This window comes from Tyto alba, unplaced genomic scaffold, assembly GCF_018691265.1.
Source record: "Tyto alba isolate M040663 unplaced genomic scaffold, T.alba_DEE_v4.0 Super-Scaffold_2, whole genome shotgun sequence".
NCBI lineage: Eukaryota > Metazoa > Chordata > Aves > Strigiformes > Tytonidae > Tyto > Tyto alba.
Window position 1 is genome coordinate 61254248 of NW_024881282.1, and position 23922 is coordinate 61278169.

A 23922-nucleotide genomic window follows, 5' to 3' on the forward strand; every position below is an offset into this window, starting at 1 on the left:
GATGCCATCCTTTCCTTGACACTGCCAGCAAAGCTCTTTCCCCTTCCTATTCCCCTCCCTGAGCCAACAGGCACTTTAAATATACAAGTGCAGCTGAAACTTTCATTTAGATTCCTGACGACTGGCACCACAGTTATTATATCCCCAGACTGACAGTTCCTGCTGATTGGTGCCACTCAATTCAGAAAGCAATATCGCTTTGATATATCAACCTAGCAACTGCCTGCAGGAAGCTATTCTAGTCCTTCTCTATGAATTTCACTCTAAGAAATACACTCCTTTCAACGGGATTTTTCAGGGAAAGAAAGGCAGAACGTTTAAGAGAGGGGATGGGAAGCTCAGTATGCCCCCCATAACCTTAAACAAGAGCACCTTTTTTTCTTATTGAGGAGGTAGTAACTCTACAGGAGACAAAGACCCTAGGAAGAGTCTTTACTCCAGGATTTTGCACATTTGAAAAATCCAGGTCTTATTCATAGAAAAAGGAAAGGGTTTTTAAAAATTTACTGCTGACCTATACATCCTTTATGGAGAATTTGACATGTTGGTGTTTTAAGAATATGTTGTTTGATGTTTCAGTTCAGGCTTTGTTGTGGAGCTCAAGGGTCAAAGAGTCAAGATGTTATGGAACAAAAACAGTTGGGAGAGTTGTGCTCAGCAGCACTTCAGATGGGAGGATTAAGAGAGAGTTCCGTGGGATACTTACAGTACTCAGCTGCCACAAAGTGAGGGGGTAGTCCATTTGACCAGTGTGGGAATCTGCCTGTGATAATATTTATAGGTGAAAAACAAAAACAAAACCATAATTTTTAAGATTTTATTTCAACAGTGGAAACTAGCACAACTGGAATATTAGAAGCAGGTGAATTATTTTTGTTTCAACTTTCTAGAAGAAAGGGAATCTGAAATCTAGGAGTTGTAGAACCAGAGTACAGTTAGGTCAAAGTCAATACGTATTCCCATATATATTCCCACTGATTACCTAGTATGAGGATAATCCTCTTCTCTTGCCAAAGTGCTTTTCATTTTTTCTGAAAGACAATATCAAAAAGCCTTAGTCATGACCAGCTCTTCCAAATCTTATTTCAAACCTCTGTCCCATGACACAAGCAAAATCTGAGCTTGAGTTCCCTATGCAAGCAGCTGGGGCTGTCCTGCTGAAGTACCCTGACATGCACAGAAGACACTCTTGGGGAGCCATCCCTTGTTTCTCCTGCAGTTACTCTCCTTTTTTATTTAATGCTTAAGAAAGCTTCACTTCAGTTTCTGGGGAAGAATTGCCTGGCTGCTACTTATTTCTAACAGTCTTTCCTATTCCTAAGTAACCACTTTCACAGAGGTAGGCTATTCTCACAATAGCAATGCAAGCCAGAGCCTGTGGTTCAGCCTGAACACTCTGGGAGCAGACATGGGTGTATTCTGTGAAGTGTTTTGCTAAAATTGCCAATACCAAGAGCCCAAGGACTTTCCCAAAATACAGGTGGCTGGTTATGATTTCTTCATCTTCTCTGAATGTGATTGCATTCCCTTTAGCTATTGTATGTATCATCCTTCCATTTAGAGTTATTTTCTTAAGTGTATCTGGAGGGCTGTGGAAGGCTTTTAGTGAAGTTGTATTGCATGCTTCAGTAGTGCTGTATGAGAATATTCATTCAGTGGTTTATTTAAGAAAGAAGCAGATGTTTTTGACATGTCAGAAATGTAAGAACACTTTATCTTGGTGAACTGCTTCTGTCAGTTCCTACAGACATTATTCACCTCTGTGCATCTCCAAAGAAAGAAAGAGCATTTACAAGCAGCAGAGAACTGAATTCTCCAATGTGCTGCTGCAGGCAGAGGTCACAGCATCTCTGTGCACTTTGTTATTAATACAATTGTAGGTGGAGCAGGTGGCAACACCTATTATATTAAATCCTATTAATTGAATGCCTGGTTAAAAATACCCATTTCTTTTTTTTTTTTTTTTTTTTAGATTGCTATATAGCTACCAGCTATGGTGATTTATAGGCCAGTTATTCAGCACATTTTCCCAAAGATTTGTACTGATTTTCTTGTAACAACAAAATTATAGCTTCTTTATCTTCTTAACTTTCCTCTTCCTGCTGTCATCTCTTGGTACCCTTGTAAGGGTGTAACATTTTACAGTTTTTCTGTCTGTTTGTATACAGCCAGTAGTAATTAGGGCTCTTTTTTTCAGCACACCTATGAAGATACTATCATGTAAAGGAGGCTTTTTTAATATTTCTTTCAAAGCTACTCTTACCTGCATGAAGCTGTATTTCTGAATGGCTTTACTGCCAAGAAGTTAGAATATGAGGTAGCTGACGGCTCTCTGTATCTGCACACTCTCACATCCTCATTTACATGCATGAAAGTGAGTGAGAAAAAGAAAAAAAAAGTCCTATATTGCCATGTGACTGTTAAGGCAGATGCATACAATATTAAAAAAATCTAGACTTTTGGAATTTGTGCTGGAGCTGGAAGAACATGCAAAATATTCTATCCAAGTGGCAGGTAAGTTGATTATTGGACCACTATCTAACTGGAGCACCAGAGAGTCAATAGTTGTAGTCAGGCCACTTGGTGATGTCGTGCAGTCACCACGTTTGCTAGGCTGTGCACATACACTGTGTCTGAGAGGAGCAGTACTGGTTGCCTTCCCTTGTACTCACCCTAACGGCACTATAGGACATCATGGCCTGCACAGTGAAATGCATCTCATCCCCCACACTACGAACCATTAAAAGAGATACTACAGTGAACCTACTGCCTTCTTTCTGAGCATTCAGTCAAGTAAAATTTAAATTTAAAATCATGCTCATTCAGAAGTGTATACCCACCCTCCTCCCCATAGCACAATATTTTGGATGGTATCAAGAATGATTTGAAGAGTCCTTTGTGGGAGGTAGAGGAAATTTGGGACTGTTTTTGTAGCTAGATTATCTTTCTTACCTAGACAACAAAAAGTGCACCCAAGGAAAACAAAAGGATGACAAGGGAAAATGTTTCTGGAAAATGTTTCTGTTTCTGGTGTGGACTCTCTTTTACAACACCCTCTTTGTTACAGAAATGCAGTGCCTGGTCCAATGGGCTGCTTATATAGCTAGCAAGTCCTTTCCAATGTCTGGCTGTTGAAGGCATTGATTTATCTCAACATGTCAGTCATGACTCATAACAAAACAGTGAGATTTACAAACTGCAGGTTTTTTATAGACATAAAATAGAGAGGAAAATTTTTTTTAAAGTGGAAAAAAGCTGAAGATGGAAATGACCGTTGGCAGTGACAGTAGGATCTGTGTGTTTCTCTCCTAAGCATTCCTGGAGGTTTCACAGAAGCAGGCGGAGGTGGTGAGGCTGCCAGTCTTTTTCCCTCCCGCTGGTTATCACTGAGATGTCTCCCAAACTTGCATAAACCTCATGGAGGACACAGTGGTACTGGGGATGATGAGAAAGGCATCAAGGTTTAACTTGCTTCTAGTATCCCATGCACCCCTGCATTCACCATTAATGAACTTCTCACTCGAAAGGGGTGACATCTTTGATAAATTTAACCAATAAAAGCTTGAATGAATACGAAGTGTCCTCTTCTTCATTTCCCCCACCCAGCCTATTCAGTGAAATAGTCTTAATATATTGAGCTAAACAGGGAACATGTTTTGCAGTGTTCCTTGGGAGGAAGGGAAAAGGCTGCAACATCCCAAGGAATTATCAGAAAAAGTGAAACACTTCACAGTGTGACACAACAATCTGATTTATAATGTGTGCGATATCAGCCATGTCTGGGTGTGTAAGATGCCATTGTAGATGCCAGTAAAAGAGGAGAACAATGAATGGAAAAGAAAAGAAAAAAGTGAGGAAAAAAAGCTGCAGAACTAAATCCAAGCCTTTTGTAAGTGGACATTACTCCACCAATTTCACATAAATGATAGTATTCTGCTAGGAGGTACAAAATGGATATAAGGTTTTGACAGACTGGTTTCATGCAACATGGGCATCAGTCACTTCACTTGTGAAATGTCTTCTACATTCAATTGTCAATGTCTTCTGATTCAGAGGAACTGGTACCACAAGACCCACTGCATAAATATTCCACCTATGCTTCTTCCACAGCAACAAAGAGAGGTAAGAGTGTTATTAACAATGAGTCAGACCACTGAATTCTTTGAAAGTGCCTTGTAAGTGCACTGAATGCTTTGTAAACAAATTCATAAATTCTCAACATTTTCTGGCCTACAGTCTCGTGGCAAGAGTAGCTTCACAGATTCCCCTCACAGCTATTTTCAAACTTCTTTGTTAATAGGAAATATTCAGTTTTGTCAGTTGCATTTGTAGAAAGGCTGCATTGTTGACAAGTTTTTCTGAGTTTGCTGTTGTTTCCTTAGAGCTACTCTGTACATTTTCAAATGAAGTATTTCTTCATAAGATATGTCAAACTTAATTTTGCAGTGAATCAAATAGATTCTGCTTTGAAATGTCTGGGAAAAAAATTTAGAAACTGAAGCATGCCTAGAGTTAATACTTGAGGTTAGGTGGTTTGTCCTAAAATTCAGTTTAAACATCAAAGATTCCCAGCAGATGATAAAGGATACCCTCTGTAGAAGATAGTCCAGGACAATTAAGAACATTTGATTACTTTCTTGTTTTGCTACATTTCAGTGTTCTGGCTTGATAAAGTTCCCCTGATACACTTGCTCACATGTGTGTAGTTACCTGAGAATATGTACTTCTGGAACCCATCTGAGGCACTAACTGAAGGTCTTATTTCCTACACTTAACTGGCTCAAGACCTGGTTTATAATTGTTTGGAAGATTCCAAAAAAGTCCAGATTCTAGAGGTAATGATGTTAGTGCTTCCAAAAGTGGCAGTCTGCATCTGAATCATAAGTGAAAACATGTGCTAAAGTCGAGGGAATCAGAGAGGTGGCGAACAGCACATAAATCTCAACACTGAAAAGTACTAAACCCTCTGGTACTGCTCCAGTGAAGCACTTAAGTGAGTGACCAATCCCTTCTTGAAAATGGACCCATGCAAACATAGTGGGCTGGATTGAGTCAAAGTCTTTAATACCTTGGAAAGCTGGGCTCATGCCTCAATCTGTGATACAGGACACATAGCTGCACTGTTTTCAACTCTAATAATAGTCTACATAACTGAGTTTTCCTACAGTGGAGTCAGTTTATCTGTTTCCAGTAGCACACTGATGGGAAGAATAAGGGAGAAAACAAGTAAACCATCCAGTATGTTATGAATCATTGACCTATATTTGCAAAAAAAAAAAAAAAAAAAAAAAAAAAAAAAAAAAAAAAGAGTTTATGCAATCAGTGGCTTAGTTTTTGAATACTCAGATTAAAAATTAAGATTTTCAGAAAATGACCTACATTTGCCTTATGAAGATTGTCCCCCATTAGATACTTCAAGATTTGTACTGATAAATAAAGGCATTCAAAATCAACAGTCACTTTGAACAATATAACTGTCTTAAGTATAGAACAATCTAAAATTTTGTGTCTATGTGTATAGTTGTGTGTAACTAGATATATAAGTATAAATATGTTGTTTTCATGTTCATGAAAGAAGAACTTTTGCCAGACACTATATGGATGATTCTGAGTGGATATTCAACACTAATTCCTCTACTGGAATTATGAAAATATACTCACATCAAGAGAAAAAAATCTGTAAGTATATTCCAGAATTTATACCGTAGTTCTAAAACTTGCAATGTCCCAGGAAAAGGAATTCTGTTTGCTGAATTTTTCAGTCTGTTAGAGATGAATGCTGTTTTTAATGGCTTGCTGTTCTGTAGGCATGAGTAAGAAGGAGGCTTCTACCCAGTTTGCTTTATGCTATAACACCCAAAACATCTTTAGAATATAAATTCTGTCATCATCATTACCCAGGTATAGTTTCAATCTTGTTCCCTTCCCTTGTCTTCTATTCCCTTCCCAAAATGACTACTGAAAGTGCATAGTATTGAAATATTTTACTCTTTGCCTTTTGTGTGTCTCTTCTGCACTAGAATCCATCAGTCTTAGGGTAGTCATCTCACAAAATAGCATATAGGAAAAACTAGTAAGCTACACCCAGGACAGGGTGAGCTCCCTATTGCCATACTTTTTTATAACAAGAGTCTTCCTTTTTTTTCCTCATATTTATAAACCCCATATATTTTTATCAAAGATTCCCCTCACCTCACGTTTTCTTCAGTGTTTCATCTCAGACCAGCCAGCATTCACTGTATTTCTGTGCAAAACATATGTTGCTCTTTGAGATCCTTTGAAATAATACAGATTTTGCAATTATTCTGATTGTTTCAGTGCTGTTACATGGTTTTAGAAAACTTTTACTTTTTTCCTTCATATTAGAAATATCAGAATAACACAAGAAAAATTATAGTTTATAGAGAGAAAACATCTATAAAGAAATAAGTTTTCTTTGCACAATACAACGACATTAAAGTGTCATTGCATAAATAGAACAGCTTCATATAAACATTGATCTTGTAGTGCAATAAAAATGATTAAATGCCATAGCAAGATGGAGTTATCAGCACCTGACCACATCTGTGAAATATTTAAAATACAGAGGAGTTCTGTAATGTATTTGTTTTATTAAGCTTAGAGCATAGAAAAAAAACATTCACTTCTTCATTTTCCTGATTACATTTTTTATTTCTTTACAAAGGGAGCATAGGTGCATGTGAAGAAAGCAGTTCCACTCAGTAGGGCACATAGCTTAGAGCATTCTGTCCCATTTTCAGTGACCTGGAAAGCACAAAGGCTGTTGTGCTGAAAAAGAGAAAAGACGAAGAAAAAAGAGAAAAAGACCAAAAAAAAAAAAAAAAAAAAAGAGATAGAGAGAGAGAGAAAACTTACCAGGATAGCTGTAGACAAATAGTACCTTCATTATCAACATAAATTTGAAACCTATCAGTTTCCTTGGAGAAAGTGATTATCGGGGAAATGGAATCATGGTGCTCTATCTCACCATGGTTTCATTTGGGAAATGTTGAGAAACAACAACGATAATGACTTTGCAAGGCAACATCTCTGTTACTGTCATAACAAAATAGTAATAAATGGAAGACAAAACGAGCCAGGCACTGAAGAAAATGATGGGACAATCCCTCTCATAGGAGAACTTTTATCATGTAGGATACCACTGACTAAAGCACTGTTTTATTTCACAGTCTTCCTTTGTGGAGTATTACACAACATAATGAGACATTATTCTGATTATACAAAATCAATTGGAATAAATTCCAGAATTATCACACAGCGATTACAATATAGCACAGCCACATTGAAATAATGAAGACAGTAGGGCTTCTTTCCACCACTATGTACATGACCTTTTCCATAGTCACCCTGTAGCTAAAAGATACATGTCACTGCTTCCTCTTCTCTCATGTAAAATGTCCATGTCACTTGCCTGGTAAGCATTTAGCCTTCAGGACAAGACACAGGCACACGAAGGGGCCTGAGTGGTGGGTATTCATGGAATGAATGGGAAGGGAATTTTGGCAGCAGTCATGTTGGGTAAGGTAGAGGGTGACACTCCAGATGATGAGAAAGGTCACTGAGCAGGCACTGTATGGACATGATAAGAGCTTTGTTAACAACGGTAGTGATTCATGTGAAGTTTCCACATGCCACAGAAGGTGGCAGGCAGAATTTAATGGAGCTCTCATGTTGGGTATGGCACCAGTGCATGAGTGGGACTGTGGGACATACAAAAATTATTAGTCAAATAGAAGAGAAAAAGCTACTTATTCAGTAAAAGGTCCCTCTGTCTTACGGCCATGATGATTATTTGTTACTGTCCAGTTTTAGTGAGACATCTTTTTGGTGGCCAATGGATAATTCTTAAGCACTGACAGCACAAGCTTGAGTCAGGACATTCTGTAGTGGAACAAGTGCAAATGAAGAGGTAAATTACTGTTTGTGGATATACTTTGTCTGCAAAATTTGCATCTGTAGTTCAATTATGCCTTGAAATTTGAATAGTCTTACTTCTCACTACCAGATGGTTAAAAGGTTAAATCATTTACCTGGAGAGAGATATGCAAACCAAGCATACATTTCAAAACATAAAGCACATTTTTTTCTTGCAAACTGGGAAAGATTGCCTTGATCTGGCTAAAAATACCCATTGGTGACTACCACCTTTACTGCAAGTTAGTCTTAATATGCTAAATCCAAATATCTGTACAAATCTATATCAATTTCTTCTCATATTATAGTCAATCTTTAGGTATTATGATGCAGAAGAAAATATCTGGTTGACACTGGCATCCTGCAGCTTCTATCTTTGTTCTAGTCTTACATATAGCTGAGAGCTGGTCACTCTTGCTAAAACTACTGGCATTAGAATTAGATAAAAATCAACAGTAAGATCGAAGCATTGTAATAAATCAGTCAGATACAGTAGAGTTTACAAGGACTATGGTATTTTGTTATGTGTAAACCTGCAATTAACCATATTTGTTTTTAAAACTGGGGAGATGCATAAGAGCATGATGGATGTCTTTATAATTCCTCCCATGAAGCCTATTCAGAAACAGGATCAACTTTATATTTAAAGTTATTAGAAACTATTCCTGCTTTTTAACTGGAAAAACAAAGTGGTAGATCTATAAAAATAATATTCCAAAATAAAATTAGCTTTAAATATTAAAACCCTCAGAATTATACTACCAAAAAATAAATGGCTATCACCTATATGAGAGATTGTCTCCTTCAGAGAAGTTCTATAAAAGTCTAAGACAGAATCACATCAACTAGCTCCTCAGTAAAGTGAAAAGTACTGTAATGCGGCTTTAAAATCATGTGAAAATCAGATATATTGTGGGAAAATAGTACTGGAATGATGACATCTAATATGTAAAAAAGCTATCCAAAAGAACACCAATCAGTACTTAGGAATATTTTACTGATATACTCAGATGTGCTTGTGGGGAAAAAAAGGAAGAGGTAAAACAAAACTTACTTTAAGACAGCAATTTGGTGAATGAAGGATCACAGAACTACTTTGATCTTTGATTAGCATATTATGTAAAAACTTTGAAACTATGAAGAAGATTTTTTCTAGGTGTCCAGTGTCTGTTCAAAAATCATGTCATGATAGTAACCAATCTGAAGCCAGATACGTAAACCCCAATGCTAATACCCATATTTGTAATTTTAAAATACAGTAACAAATTATTATTTTATTGCCACACACATCTGCAGTCTTAAATGACACCCTTAAGACTGCAAAAATAAAATGTATCATAGTTAAATGAAAGATGAACATATGCAGCAGATTTTGTCAATACAATATGTATTTATCAATAAATTTCCGAAGATTTCTGATTGGTTTTACACTTGATACAATCCAAATTGTGTTGTCTATGTCATGAAATGCCAAATAAGTTGAAATGGATAGTGGCGCACACTCCACTCACCTCTGCAGAACTACTGGATGTGAGTTTATTTGCACATTAAAATCAGTCAAATGAGTTAGCAGAAATATTAGAATACACAGGAAAGCAGTCACTAGAAAGTAGTGTTAAAAAAGCAACATCTGGACAGATTCAAAAAGATCAAGAATTACCTGATATTAAACCATTTTATTGTCAATGTCCATCAGACTCTCCAGATTATGGATTCTTCTCCAGTTTAAATCACTTCAGAAAAAACAATCCTAAAAACAAAAATTGTCCTCTGGAAAATGTTCTGTTGTGTAGGGATAGAAACTTATACCTGAAAACCCTTCAACTTTCCTCTTCACTTATCTCATTTTCTTCTGCTCCCCTCACTTTTCCTTTATATATATATATATATATATATACTGTTATATATTTTTTGCATTCTTTTCTTTTTTTTTTCTTCATATTCACTCATTTATTAAGCTTGTCTTTCTGTTTCTTTGTCCTTAACATGTCATTGTTTATCATCTTTCTTTGCTCTTTCCACTATTGTTGATCTCTTTTTTTTTTTTTTCTTTATGTTCACTTTTTAACTAATTTTTTGTAACTTCTTTCCCACTAAGTCTCTGCTTCTGGAGGGAATAATAATACCCCCAAGTCTTCACAGTTTGATACTACCAAGTCTTCTTCAGTGGTTTTGCAGAAATGGCAAGGTCCCTTTGAAAATGCACTAACTAAAGATTAGATAGGCTCCAGTCCTGTGCTCAGATTTGTACTATTCATCTTTGTGATTTTGGGTAAATTTTTGAGATTTGTTTTCTTGTTACTTTTAATTTACCTTCATACGGGCACAGGAAATAGAAGATTCATCCTTCAGTTTTAATTTGTTTGTTGTTTTTTTAAAATCAGTTTGGATGACCAAATACAGACAAAAAATATGATGCTCACTGGTGAAGTATGTTGTAGCTGGCCACTGCTGTCTCACATTCACCAGCAGTTGGTTGGTTGTTTTTTTGGTTGGTTGGTTATTGGACTAAATACTGTCAGCTGAAACCCATTGACCTGCTATACTTATGGAAAGTGCTGACTCTTGTTTTAGTTACCTGCACCTACTTTTTGGCTACCCATACCGAGAATCATATAGCATACTCTCCAGTGCTAGTGGGCACCCGGATGGTGCCACAGGGTTGTTGCAGAAAGTTGCATGTGGTAGTATCAGGGCCCTGAAATGAGTTTTGAGGGCAGTCTTTCTGTAAGTGCTTACAAGGACTGGGGGTGCTGTCGGAGTGATCCCTCATGCAAGCTGTTCAGACTCTGTTGGCAGAGTGACAGACACACGGTGCAGTTATAAAGATGAATGTCCTTTATAGTATGTTTCCCTGTCATGCCAACTGGGCAGCTCTCATTATAACGCAGAGCTGCCTCATGAGCAAGGCAGAATGAATAGTGAAGCAGTTTGGCCTCAAGGATCCTGCCAAGGATGATCTAGAAAACCGTGGAATACCATGAAGTTTGCTGTGAATGAGTAAATAGGTCTTTAAAGTGTAAAGTGTTAACACTGTGTGAACAGTCAGGAAAGACAGTGCTGTGAATAAATATCTGACATCAGCTAAACATGTCATGGCACTTCAGTAAGGTCATTACTTATACAATTTGATCCGAACTATATTTTATAGTCACTGCAATAGGTGTGTGAATTTTTAACTTGAGAAGTATGTTGGTATTTGTCCTGAAAAAGGCACCACAAATATATATCATCTCTGTGTCCTTTTCTTTTTCTAGAATTTCTTCTCCTTAGTTTTTTTCTTTTGTCCTCTTTTCTCAATTTTATTGTATCCTTTCTTCAGTTTTTCTTATCTTCCTTTCTCTCCATCTGGTCTTTGTAAGATGTTGAAACAAATCTTAATATGTGCTAATGAGTATTCCTAAGTACATTTAAAATTTGCATAAGGAAGAGCAGAAAGAAGAGTGAGCTGAGGAGAAGAAAGAGCATAGCTCAGTGTTGCTTCCAGGTTCAGTTCATTTCCATAGTCAGCTGTGGTAAGTGCTGTGGCATTTGTTGTGGCAGGAAGGAAAGAAAGGAGAAATGCAGACAGAGTTTATTTTTTTTTTTTTTGAAATTCCACAGAACCTTTTTCAGGTTCTCAGTAGAGCTGCTTAGTGACTGTGATGTTTTCCAAAACATAGTCATTACCTGTAACTGAAGATCCATTTCCAAATGAAGGAAAAAAAAAAAGAACAGCACTTTTTTTCCATGAGTGAAGCTGAGAGCAGAGTAAAAGCAGTCATGTTCATTACATGTAGCTTTGCTGTTTTGACTTCCTCAAAATTCACAACAGAATGTAAGACCCTCACTCCCTTGTACCAGGGGATGAGGCCCCATGAGGATGAGGCTCTGCTGCAGCTGGTGCTGGAAGATGAAGAAGCTGAGGAGAGCAAGAGAAGCCTGATGTACAGCAGCGTGTTGCAGTGCTTGTGCATGTCATGGGGCTTACAGATTTTGTTCCAGATGAGTATGGATTTATTGGGCACAACAAAAGGAGCCGCCCTTGGAGGCCACACTGGTGGAGGCAGAGGACATCATGGGCCTTGTGCAGAAAGAGTCCGGAGGACCAGTGGCACCATGAGAGGGAGAGTCGTTGCACTGTTACCATGGAACAGAAACAGCAACCTTGATGCTATGAAAACTGCTGATAACGCTGTTCACGTTTCAGTCCTTATCTCTTAGATGAAGATAACACCTCCCTGGAGAGCTCTGAGGAGAGAGCAGTTAGTGGTTAAGAGCTGCTCAGCCATTATAATAGTGGAGGCCATCTAAATAAATATAGACGCAGGTCCTAATGAGAGGGAGACACTGTCTTCTTGTGAATGAAGGAGGATGACAAACTTCACCCCTTCCTCACCATTGTTGTTTCCCTCCTGCATGAAGATTCCTCTCAAAAGTCCTTGCATCCTTATTTTCCTCTTGTGGTGTAACAGCATCTTCTTCTCCCATGAACACTAAGGTGCCAGATACTTCCCAGTGAAAGGGCAGAAAAAAAAGACCCCTTTTTAAAACCTCAAATCAAGCTATAAATGACTGGGCAGGTTCTTTCTTCTCCATATTACTTGTTGAAATGTCTTTGGTGACTTCTCTACAGAAAGGAAAGCTCCGAAAACGTGTGTCAAACTAAAGCTCACCAGATTCCAGTCCCACTCCTTATCTTCTCAGCCTCCTGCGAGTCTGGCTGGCAGGCTACTGAGTGAGGCTCCCAAGCTTGCAGAGCCCAGACACGTGGGACAGTCCCACTGCACAGACAGCAGTCACTGGCTGCCAAATGGGGAGCCAGGAGCTAGATCTGGCAAAAGGTGGAGCTCCCAGATGTGTCTAACAAACGCCCATTCTGGGTAAGCCCTATCTTTGCTCACAGGTGTGTATCTTCAAACTGTAGCACCTGCTGAGTAGGATTCCCATCACGCTGGTAGGAATTTGTACAAAATTTGGATAGAAACCTGTCCAATGGGCCAAGTTCCTTCAAATGACTGTGTTTTGGCTGAAGCTTGCTAAATTACAACCGTCCTCACAAAACATTTTGGTCTCAATGAATCAGCATTTTGATGAAAAAACAGCTTTATCTAAAGAGGTGTCTGTCACTGAAATCCATATTCAAAAGTATTCTCTGTGGGTGGAACAAGATTCCTGGTAGCTCCCATCCCCACAGGCTGTCCTTCTAAGAAGAACCATAGAGAGTGTGTGCCACAATGTGGGAAAGGATTTAACCTCTCACCCTTTCACACTGGGATCATTTCTAGTCCTGCACATGTATAAGGATCTGGATCTTCATTTATACTTACATGTTTAGATTATTGTCATTGTGTACTGTCTGAACTCTAAGTAATTTATGTATTTTTCATCACATCTCCTGAACCTGCTACCTGGTTCACAAAGACTGAAGCACAAATTACAGTTCCTTAGACAGGAATAGGTTTTGAACAGAACACAAATCTCAACATACTGCCTGTTATTGAACCATTATTTTCATATTCCTGTTTTTACAACTTCTACTAGCATGAGAGATCAAATGAAGAATTACCAAGACTGGAGGCTTGTGAAGATTTCTTTCGTCAAAACTGTTTCCATTTATTTTATTGTGGAACAGAAGGAAAAGACAGGGCCAGTCCAAATTTGTCTTGGATTTTGGAAGGACTGAGTACCAGCACATATACATTGAAGTACTTTCCTTCGGGAAGCTGTGTTTTATTGCTTTGTTTGGGTTGAATGATATGATTTTTGTATTTACTTTGTTAATAATAGACTCTGTATATGAATAATTCCTGGTTGCTTAAAAAATTTCCAGCAGAGTACAATATGTTATTCAGGTTGTAGCAGATCCTTGACTTCCTGAAATGATTATAGTAACGTCATTAATAGATACCATATAGAGTGTAGAAGAACTTTCATAATAACTTCTCTGTTTCACTTTTTGTTAGAAAAACTAAGTTTTTTGTTTCTGTGCTATCTGGGTGGATGGCGCATACAGCATTTTCACTAATTAAGTCATTTTAATAGAACAAGCTTTGACAATTAAGTGGTGTATGGAAAACCTGGGAAAATGTTTTCAAATAGCCCGTGTACATGAAAAATAGTGCTTCAGTCATAGCTTTGATACATTTTCACACAATATTTTAAGATGCTTCTCAAAGACTTCCAGTTATCTACCCTGCTTCATGTATGGCCAAAGGATCTCAATTGTAGTGTCTTCTTATTTAAGAAGTTGGTGAAGATTTCTGTATTAGTACCTAAGAGAATTTCCAAATCAGTCATTTTCAGGCTGCTTCTATCTTTACATTTATACTACAGAATGGAGTAACTGAGTCTAGGCATCACAAACTTCTTCCCCTCTGATTAATGTTAGGCATATAGAGGAGACACGGTCTTTTAATACAGAAATCTTATGCACTTACCATGTTTTAACACATATCCATGTACATATTACTGTAGTTAAGAATCTTGTCAAGGAAGAAAGAATAAAACTTCTAAGCAAGCTGAAACTGAAAACACTTGGACAACTGATTCTCTCTGGTCATCCAAACTTATAAAGATCCACTTTGGTTCTTCTTGGCACCTATTTAATGAAGAGGAGCCCTATGACTTCCATGGAAATAAATCTTCCATCCAGTCAGACACCTCCTAAGTTCTAATTACCCATTAAATTGGCCAAAACTTCCATACAAATATCCAGCTTCTTGGTTAACACTTAATGTTTCCTTTTTTCCACCAGCACTTTATAGTCTTGTCTAGATTATTCCCTCACCTATTTTCTGAAGGCTTTCTTACATTCAGGAAGGATAGTGGTTGCAGTTGTTGAGAATGGGACAAATATCTGACTGTCAGGAGCATATGGTTGGCAGCTGAATGAAGCATATGTCACTTTCTCTTTCAACAGATTCACGTAGATTTTGAAAAGAACTACAGATAGTACCAGGCTTTTGAGACCTTAGAGAGAAGGAACAGTTACACATCACCTCCCTTTCTATTTCTCCATTGGCTCCCCCACCTTTGTTGAATTGAGCACCAGCATCTTGTCTTCACTTTTAAGATTAGTCTCAGTTTATCTCCCCTGCTAACTCTTCCTGTGAATTCACTCTTAAATTGATAACTATGACTCTTCCTGTGAATTCACTCTTAAATTGATAACTATGACAAAACTTATCTTAAGCGTTTTGAACAGGAAATTTTGTTGCTCATGCTGCCCCCTGAGACACTCCCAATAAATATCTCAAAGCAGCTCCATTAATTCCCTCAGAACCTCTCCCAAAACATGTAAGTCAATACACCAGCAGTAAACTAGACTGCTGTTCAGCAGGAACGTGCTCATTACTCCTTAGCCTGCTTGGAATTGTTTTTGCAAAGAGCCCAACACAGTGGGGTCATGGTCAGTGAGTGCATGTGGTACTGCTTTAGGCACCATGGTTGCTGTATTATCAAGGTAGGCACATGAGAGACTGTTCATTTGCCTAAATAATCTAGTGACATTTGTAATGCTGAAAAGTACCTGAGATGTAAGCATAGGGCTGTAAGGATGGAGAACCTACAGATTTCTGGGTGATCTGTTCCAGTGTTTGAACATTTAATGGTAAAAAATGTGCTCCTTATATCAAATTCAAATAAGAATTTCCCACATTGCAACTTGTGACTGTTGCCTCTCACCCTTTCACTGTGTGCCTCTTGAAGAGATTTTAGCTTCTTCTCTGTACTGTCACATTAAGCAGTTTTAGATAAGATGTTCTCAAATCTTCTCTTTTCCAGTCTGAACAAACATGGTTCTCTCAGCCTCTCCTCATACACCATGTGCTTCAGTCCCTTAACATCTTGGAAGACTCTCCTGGTCACGCTCCAATGTGTCCATGTCATTGCTGTCATGCGGGGAGAGACGGCATGGACCCCAGATGTGATCTCACAAGTACCAGACAGAGAGAGGGAAAAGTCACTTCACCTGAGCTGATCGCTATACTCATGTTAGCCACAGCACAGCTGCTGTGGAACCACACCACTGGCGCATGTTCAATTTGCTGTTGACTGAGTCCCCCCAGGCTGATTTTATTGTTTGTTTTGGGTGTTTTAAGTCTTGGCAAAGCTGGTTTCAGGCAAGTCAACCCCCAGTCTGTGCTGCTGCATAGAGTTACTCTATCCTAGCTTCAGGACTTTACGTTTGCTGCAAGATATCACATTTTATCTATGTTGATCCTTTTTTCCTACTTTGGAACTGCATTTCTTCATGTGGTAAGAGGACCCTTACTGCCTCTTCAGTCTGGAAATGCAAGTAATACCTGATTGCAGCAGTACATAGATATACATGAAAATGAAATTTTTCAAGCTTTGTAAATACCAGCTGATTCTCTCAGAGAAACAGTAAACACATTCCCAGCCTGGTAAACACATGGATGGGGTTACGTCAAAAAAAATGTTTTTCTTAGCCATCTGATTGGAATAAATGCTTTTAGGGTGGTCTATGGGCTATGTTTGGTCCCTCCTTTAAACCTCGTTCATCTCACTTTTTTGTAAGTTTTTAGCTGCAAAATAAAGCAGCCAGGAAAGAAAAGTTGATCACAACAAACACCTAATGAAAAAAAAGCATAAACACACAGAAAGAAGAAATAACAGAAGCTGCAGAGTTCCATTGGAGGCATTTGTACATAGAATTTGGTACAAACTTGATAACAGATAATGCCAAATTTAATTGCACTCAACATCACAAATCCTACTCTTCTCTCTGCAGTTATGAAGTATTTGATCACAGTCAAGATTCTTACTTGCAAAAGGAGAAAGCTATAGTGTCCTTGGATGTAAAGTGATGGATCTGCCTTAGAAAGGAATCTGAACACAGTTTGCATGTCATGTCATCACCTGACATATTAACTATAACAAGCAACAAAAAAACTCTCCAAGGTACTACCACAAAGGCACAATCTACATTTTACTGAAGACAACAGGTGTTTTGCTCCATAGTCGTAAGGGACAAACATGGGGGGATAGAAAATGCTGAGAGAGCATTAGAAGATACTACACATAGATATCTATAAAGTGTGAACCAATAATAAATCTAGTAAGGAAATCTTCCAATTTTCCATATTGTTTACCCCTATTATTATGATTTATTTGTAACTAATTCTCAAAGAGTTATGAATGTGGTTTCTTTGTTAGTTGTCCTGGATTTTAGCCAAAGTCAAAACCTGTAAGCAAGATAGGCTCTGAAATGCAAACTTGTGAGTCATTGCTTGTATAATAGAACTTCAGGCTGAAAAGGCTTATACAAAACATTTGCACAATGCTTTTCTTAAAAAAAAAAAAAAAAAAAAGAAAGAAAAAATATTGAAAATACACAAGAGAGTCCTGTTTAAAAATTCTAGACATGAAAGCAGACAATGATGTCAATGTAGGCTGCATTCAGTAAAAGGCATTTTCTTCGTTGAAGCATCATATAATGTCACTCAAAATTTCCTGCTATTCTCATTCCTCAAATAATGAATTCTGTAGGTCAGTTTCCTCTCTCCAGTGTAACTCCAGTTATACCTTTTTCCAAAATACTGAACTTAGTACCAGCTCAGCAAAGATATATTTTTCAAAGCCCACAATTTAGCTTTAAACTCTCAGGCATGAGTAAAAGCTCTGATTGAAAGCAGAGGAATAGGACCAGGTTTTGAACAGATGTTGGCAATTTTTCGTTTTAATTGAGGCAAAAATTCTGAGGTTCAGATGGCATGAATCAAAGCACTCATTCTGGGGAAAATGACATGATTTAGAAAGTAACATAGAAAAATAGACAGAAACATTTTGACAGAGTGTTTAAACTTTTATCTAGTTCGGGACTGATGATGAATGGAAAAGAGGTGAAGGGGAGGAAGAGGAAGGGAAGAGAGTCTATCAGATTTGGTAGTTTATGTTTAAGTGGTCTGAATTTTAAAGCACTTAGAACTGAGTTACTGCTGCTTTAAAAATCAAAACCTTCTTTTCAGTACTTTCACTTGGATTAGAGAAGATTTACTCAGCCACAGTATTCCCCTGATGCAGCAAATTGAAAACTATTTCAACTGCCCCAGCTCCAGGGAAAGGTAAGAAACATAACCAAGATGCTTCAGACTCATAATTTTCAAAAAATTCTCTTTTAATTGAATAGGAAACTGCACTTAGAATCTAAGAGAGCTGGAATGGAAGACATTTGAGAGCTACTTATAATTTCCTGATCTTGTGTACTACGTTAAGATGGCCCAGCAAGTCACAAATTACTGTAGCTTTTGTCCTGATTTCTAGCAATAGCAGATGAAATCTGTAAATCCTTGTTCAGGTTGAAAAATTATGTAGAGGCTTTCCTTAGAATGATATTCTTTCAGCAAGAAGCACTCAATCCAGCACAGAAAATGAGAGAGCAGCCACACTGAAAGGACTCTACCACTTCGGTTTCCTAAATTCATGATCAAGGAATGCCAACTGCGTTCTTATGTCTCATTTTTTGTTTTGAGCAGCCTCTACATAATAATGCAACATTTCCAAACACATGCACATATTTGACATACCATCCAGCAGAAAATATGCTGTACTCACACACAGATTACTGACATTGACTCAGACACCTAAATATGTCAAGAGGCTGAACACAAATTGTTCCTAAGCCAGACTGAAGAATCATAAAATCATAGAATCATAGAATACCAGGTTGGAAGGGACTTCAAGGATCATCTGGTCCAACCTTTCTTGATAAAAATACAATCTAGACAAGATGGCCCAGCACCCTGTCCAGTTGAGAAAAGCGTGTCTCTAAAGCCCTGTTTCTGTCTCTTAGACATATATATTGTCTGTCATATATATTGCAGCTCTGAAACACGTACCTCTGCAGAGCTTGAAACCACTTCAAGCACACAGACAACTATCATTACTTTGGGTAGAAAAAAAAAGGAAAAATGGACAGCAGAAGAAGTAATATTATCTTCCATCACTTATGACTCACTCTCCAGAAATGTGAGATATACTTTCTAGGATGACTTTAGGCTACAGGATAATAAGCAGAAGTAGATATTTTGAAGCCAGAGAACTAAATCTGTGGATCCAATGGCTGCTTTAGTCATTATCTGTACTACAATGTTTTTACTTTTTTTTTTTTTTTCCCCCAGTATCAGCAAGAGCTTCTGCCTGATTCGCAGAATTGTTTAGGTTGGAGGGGACCTTTTGAGCTCTTTCGCATGATCTTCTTGAACTGAACCTGTACATAAAGTCCCTGGGTCTACATTGCACAGAACTGTTCTGTAGGCCATTATTTGCCTGGATGTCACATTTAGCAAAATTTCAGAGTCTGTCCCAAACAGACCTGAAATCAAAAGCAATAAACTTAATGAAGCAAGTATTTCCATGAGAAGCTTGAGAAGCTTCTGGCCTCGTGCTTACCAAGTGTTTCAGTAATATTTATACTTATAATTCACTGCAGATTTGTTCTGATGATTGGTCTGTCATAATGGACTGTAATTGGAATCATGATAATTACAAATTTTCCTTTACCACCTTTCAATCAATATTTTCAGAAATGTCTCATTGAGAAGAGACCTGAATTTCTGCAAGGGAAAATGCACACATTTTATCCATTGTTAACAATAGATATTTTAATTTTAGAATTCATGTCAACTCCTGAAGTTTCTTTGCTTAACAATAATAAAAACTGGGACTTTGATAATAACTCCTATATGGGGATATTCATATCACTTATTAAGAGTAGTTCCTTTGTAACTGCTATAACCCCTGAGTATTTTTCTCTGTTTTATGAATAAGAAAAATGAGTCACTGTTAAAGGACTGAATCAGGGCTCTAACTGGCAACTGTATTTTACAATAACAAGAGGTCCAGTCACTTCAGTGGGAGTAAATTTACCCTAGGTGACATAGAAGATGAGGATAAACATAGCAGTTCAACTCCGATAACAGAATTAAATTCCAGATTAAGACTGAAATTGAGTGCCTTAATTTTCTAAACACAGGCATCTGGTGCCATTTGAACTGGCAGGTATGATACAGGAGCCAAAGATTACATGTGCCTTTCTGGACTATCAGCTGGAATCCAGGCAAGATGCCATTTGTCATCTAAATTGGCACAAATGCTCATGTCTAGGCAAATGAATCAAGCTCTGAGTGTCTATAGCTAGTGTCTTTATGTGGAGGTAAGTATCTCCACAATAGTCATTGATGATCTAGTCAACATAGTCAGGGGAGCTTGAAGAGTAATTTTGATCACTCTGCAATGGACATCTAGTAACTGAATAATTTTGTGGACTTCTTTGGCTGCAGAGGCACAACTGTATTGCCTAAATATAGGTGTTAATACCATCTTATCCTATTGTAAATAAGCTATATATTTGATACCTAAAGATACGAGGTAGGTCCTTCAGAAGATGCATATCCTCCTGGATGGGAAGCTGGAGGCCAGGAAGTGTGGCCATGGTGTCTGTAATGCCATCAGATGCCTACGTTTCTTTTGAACCATACACTAAGACACCTCAAAGTAGTTGTCTAGATATATATGTCCATGTGTGTCCAGGGGCTAGGCTCATTAGCTAACCAGCTATGTTATGTATTTTCAGGTCAGATGATTCTGACGAACAGCATTATTAGACACTTAAAGACAAGCTGATAAGATTTTAGAGACATTATATTAAAGATACTGTGGGAAAGAGATTTCATATCAAAAGACCAGAGAAAGGAAATTCTTCCATTAAAAGAAGATAAAAAGAAGAAACCAAATACTACAAACTATTTGATTTAACTTCAGTTCTTTCTATACAGTTGGACAAATCATCATACTGGATCTCCATAAGCACCTTCAAGGCAACAAGGAAATGAACTTTAGCCAACATGGATTTGCCAGCAACAAATCATGTCTATCTAATCTAATTTCCTTCCACAGCAGGATGGCAGGTTTTGTGGACAGAGGAGAAACAACAGATGTCATACATCTTTCCTTTAGAAAGACATTCTCTCTCATTAAATTCTCATAAGCTAGTAAAGAAATGTCAGTCTACTGATAATACTATAGAATAGAAAAGTGTACACAGGCTGCAATTATTAATACTTCACTATTAAGATAGAAGGATATATAGAGAGAATTTTGCAGCAGTCATTATATTGTTCTATTAAATATTTTAATTAAAGAATTGGATGATAAAGTAGTGAGCTTACTCATTAAGTTTGTTGATGATACCAAACTGGAAGGGACAGTCAGTATGCTGGAGAATAGAAACTAAATTCAAAATAAACTTGTTAAATTTGAGGGATAGAATGGAAAAAAGAATGAAACTCAGAGTAGACCTGTAGGAATTACTACAGTTGGGCAGGGATACTCAAATTCATAAATAACATATGGAGAAGAAATAGCTAGGGACCACAAAATTGAACAAGAGAGCTATGTCATGCTACTATGAAATGGTGAACAACATGAATAGATGTAGAAATGGGAGGATAGCCTCTAAAATATGTAAAATCATCCCGCTGCTCAGCTGTGCATTGGATATTGAAAAGATCTCAGCTGAAGTATCACATTCAATTTGGAACATCACTGTCAAGAAAAATATGGACCAGCTGCTTAGTCTGGAGGAAAAGGATGAGAAATTTTTAGAGGACTAATAAATATTCCCCCTGAAAAGAGTCAGAAGAAGTGAGGTTGGTTAGTCTAGAGAAGAGAAGGCTGAGGGGATATGTGTCATCATTCTTGGCACTGGTATCGTGCTGCCGGCTGCAAGGAGGATACAAACAACCAGGTTTCCAAGTCCATGACAACTGGAAGCAAACTGAGGTCTTAAACGGAAGCATGAGAGGTTTAGAAAAACTTTCTAATGGTCAAATAAGGAGAATGGGATCTGACTGCCCAGGAAAGTTGGGGAGTTTCCAGTATGAAAGGCCTGTAACAATATATCTCAAGAACCCCCTAGTTAAGTTGATTGTGCTTTAGAGTCTTTTCAGGAACCTTTGAGTAATAACATAGAAAATAAACAAATTCCTATAGTTTCAAAGGAATATAAGATAGACATTATTTTAATATATTTTCTCTATGGAAATGTAAGAAATAGAATAATTAAGATGCATAAAAGGAAAAATTCTATGCCTAACTGAAGATTCTTGTATTCATTAGAAAGAAGGAGCGAAAAAAAAACAGGTCACAGATGTTAACGGTCTAAAATCTATTATTCAATTAATATCCAACTTTTTGTGTGTTTAAGGATTTGTTCATGTTTTGTTCATGTCCTTAATAACTACCTGTGTTTAGTTCATGTAAAAGTTTCTATTTAGAAGATATTTTAGTACTAAGTAGATGATTATGGCAGAAAAATTTGAACAGAGCCAAATGAGCATCTTCCAGTGCTCATTCAGGGATTCATGTGTGCTTTTCTTAGTTACTGTGCTTGGTCCAAAAGACAAATGTACACACCTAAAGCAAGTGGATCATAGGTTTTCTTTAAAGTAAAAGAATTCTTACCTGTCACTGTTTGAGCTCAGAGAGCAACTGAGCACCACACAGATGCTCACTCCTCCCTCCCCTCCTAGTGATGAGAAGGGATAAATAAGCCAGGCTTGGGGTTCGAGACAGGACAGGGAGGGGAAAATCACCTATTATGGTCATGGACGAAAGGCAGACTTGTTAGGGCAAGAAAAAAAGAACATAGATTTATTATAGACACTAACAACAACATTTAACAGAATAGGACAGTGAGAAGCATTGCCATACCTTGATAAAACATTCCCCCCATCCCTCCCTTCTTTCTGGGATCAGCTCTGCTCTTGGTATCTCTACTTCCTCCCTCCAGTGGCGCAGGGGTAGGGAATGGGGGGGTGCAGTCAGTGCTGCCGCTTTCTCCATCTTCTGTGGGAGGACCTTCTGGAACTTCTTCTCCCTGCTCCATCGTGGTCCCCTTCTCACAGGAGACAGTCCTCCACAAACTTTCTCCAACAGTGGGGGCTAGTTTTTCCCACAAGATCCCAGCCTTCTTCGGGCACAGTCACCTTGGTCATCCATGCAAAACCCCTCACAGGCCATAAACCTGTGTCTGCTCCACTGTAGACCTACATGTGTGGCAGGCGGGGGGCACCCTGCCATCTCATCACAGGATACAGGGGGGTCTCTGCTCCGGCACACCTCCCCCCTCCTGACCTTGTTGTTCACACAGCTGCTGCAACTCCTCACAAGTCTGACTCCTCACCACGTCCCTTCTTAAATACATTATCGCAGAGGCGCAGCTGATGGACTCGGCCTTGGTGGTGCAGAGGTTGAGCTGACTTGGACCTGGGGGAGCTTCAAGAACCTTGTCACAGGGGCCACCACTGTAGTCCCCTGCCTTGCCTACCAAAAAAACCCCATAATTTACTTAAGCCCAGGACATTACCCTATTATTTAGAATGTCCATTTAGTTTTTTAGAAAATGTAGCTACTTCATAATTGATTATTGTTAATATTTCTTACAGTAGGTGAAGGTGTCTTGTATTTCTTTTCTAAAGGTTTGATCCAATACTTTCCAAGCAGATGGAAGCCTTTCCTTATCGCTAGCTTTTGAAAATCTGAACTCTAGTCACTGATCTGTTATTATTGTTTGTCAAATTACAATAGGAATCAGATGTTCTGACCCAAATAGAATAAATGTAGAAATATCTACTGTAACAATAAAAAGAAGAGAGCAAAACATGATTCCTGAACAAAGAGCTTACTGTTCTTTTATCATGATACCTATTATGTACTTTATCCAAAACCAGAATGAATAGCATTTAAAGCTAATTGACTGTTTGCAGACCAAAAATCCTCGAAAAGATAAAAATTCTCAAAGAATGAAGTCTTTGAAAACAAATTGATTCTTTTTTCTTTGTTCTAATGTATAGCTTAAGAAGTACTGAACATGATCCATACAAACTTTGTGCTGCATACATAAGACTGAAGATTAGCAAATTAAAGTATAATAAAATAATATCAAGCAGCAGCAGCAAATAAGCCCATCTCCACAGCAAGATA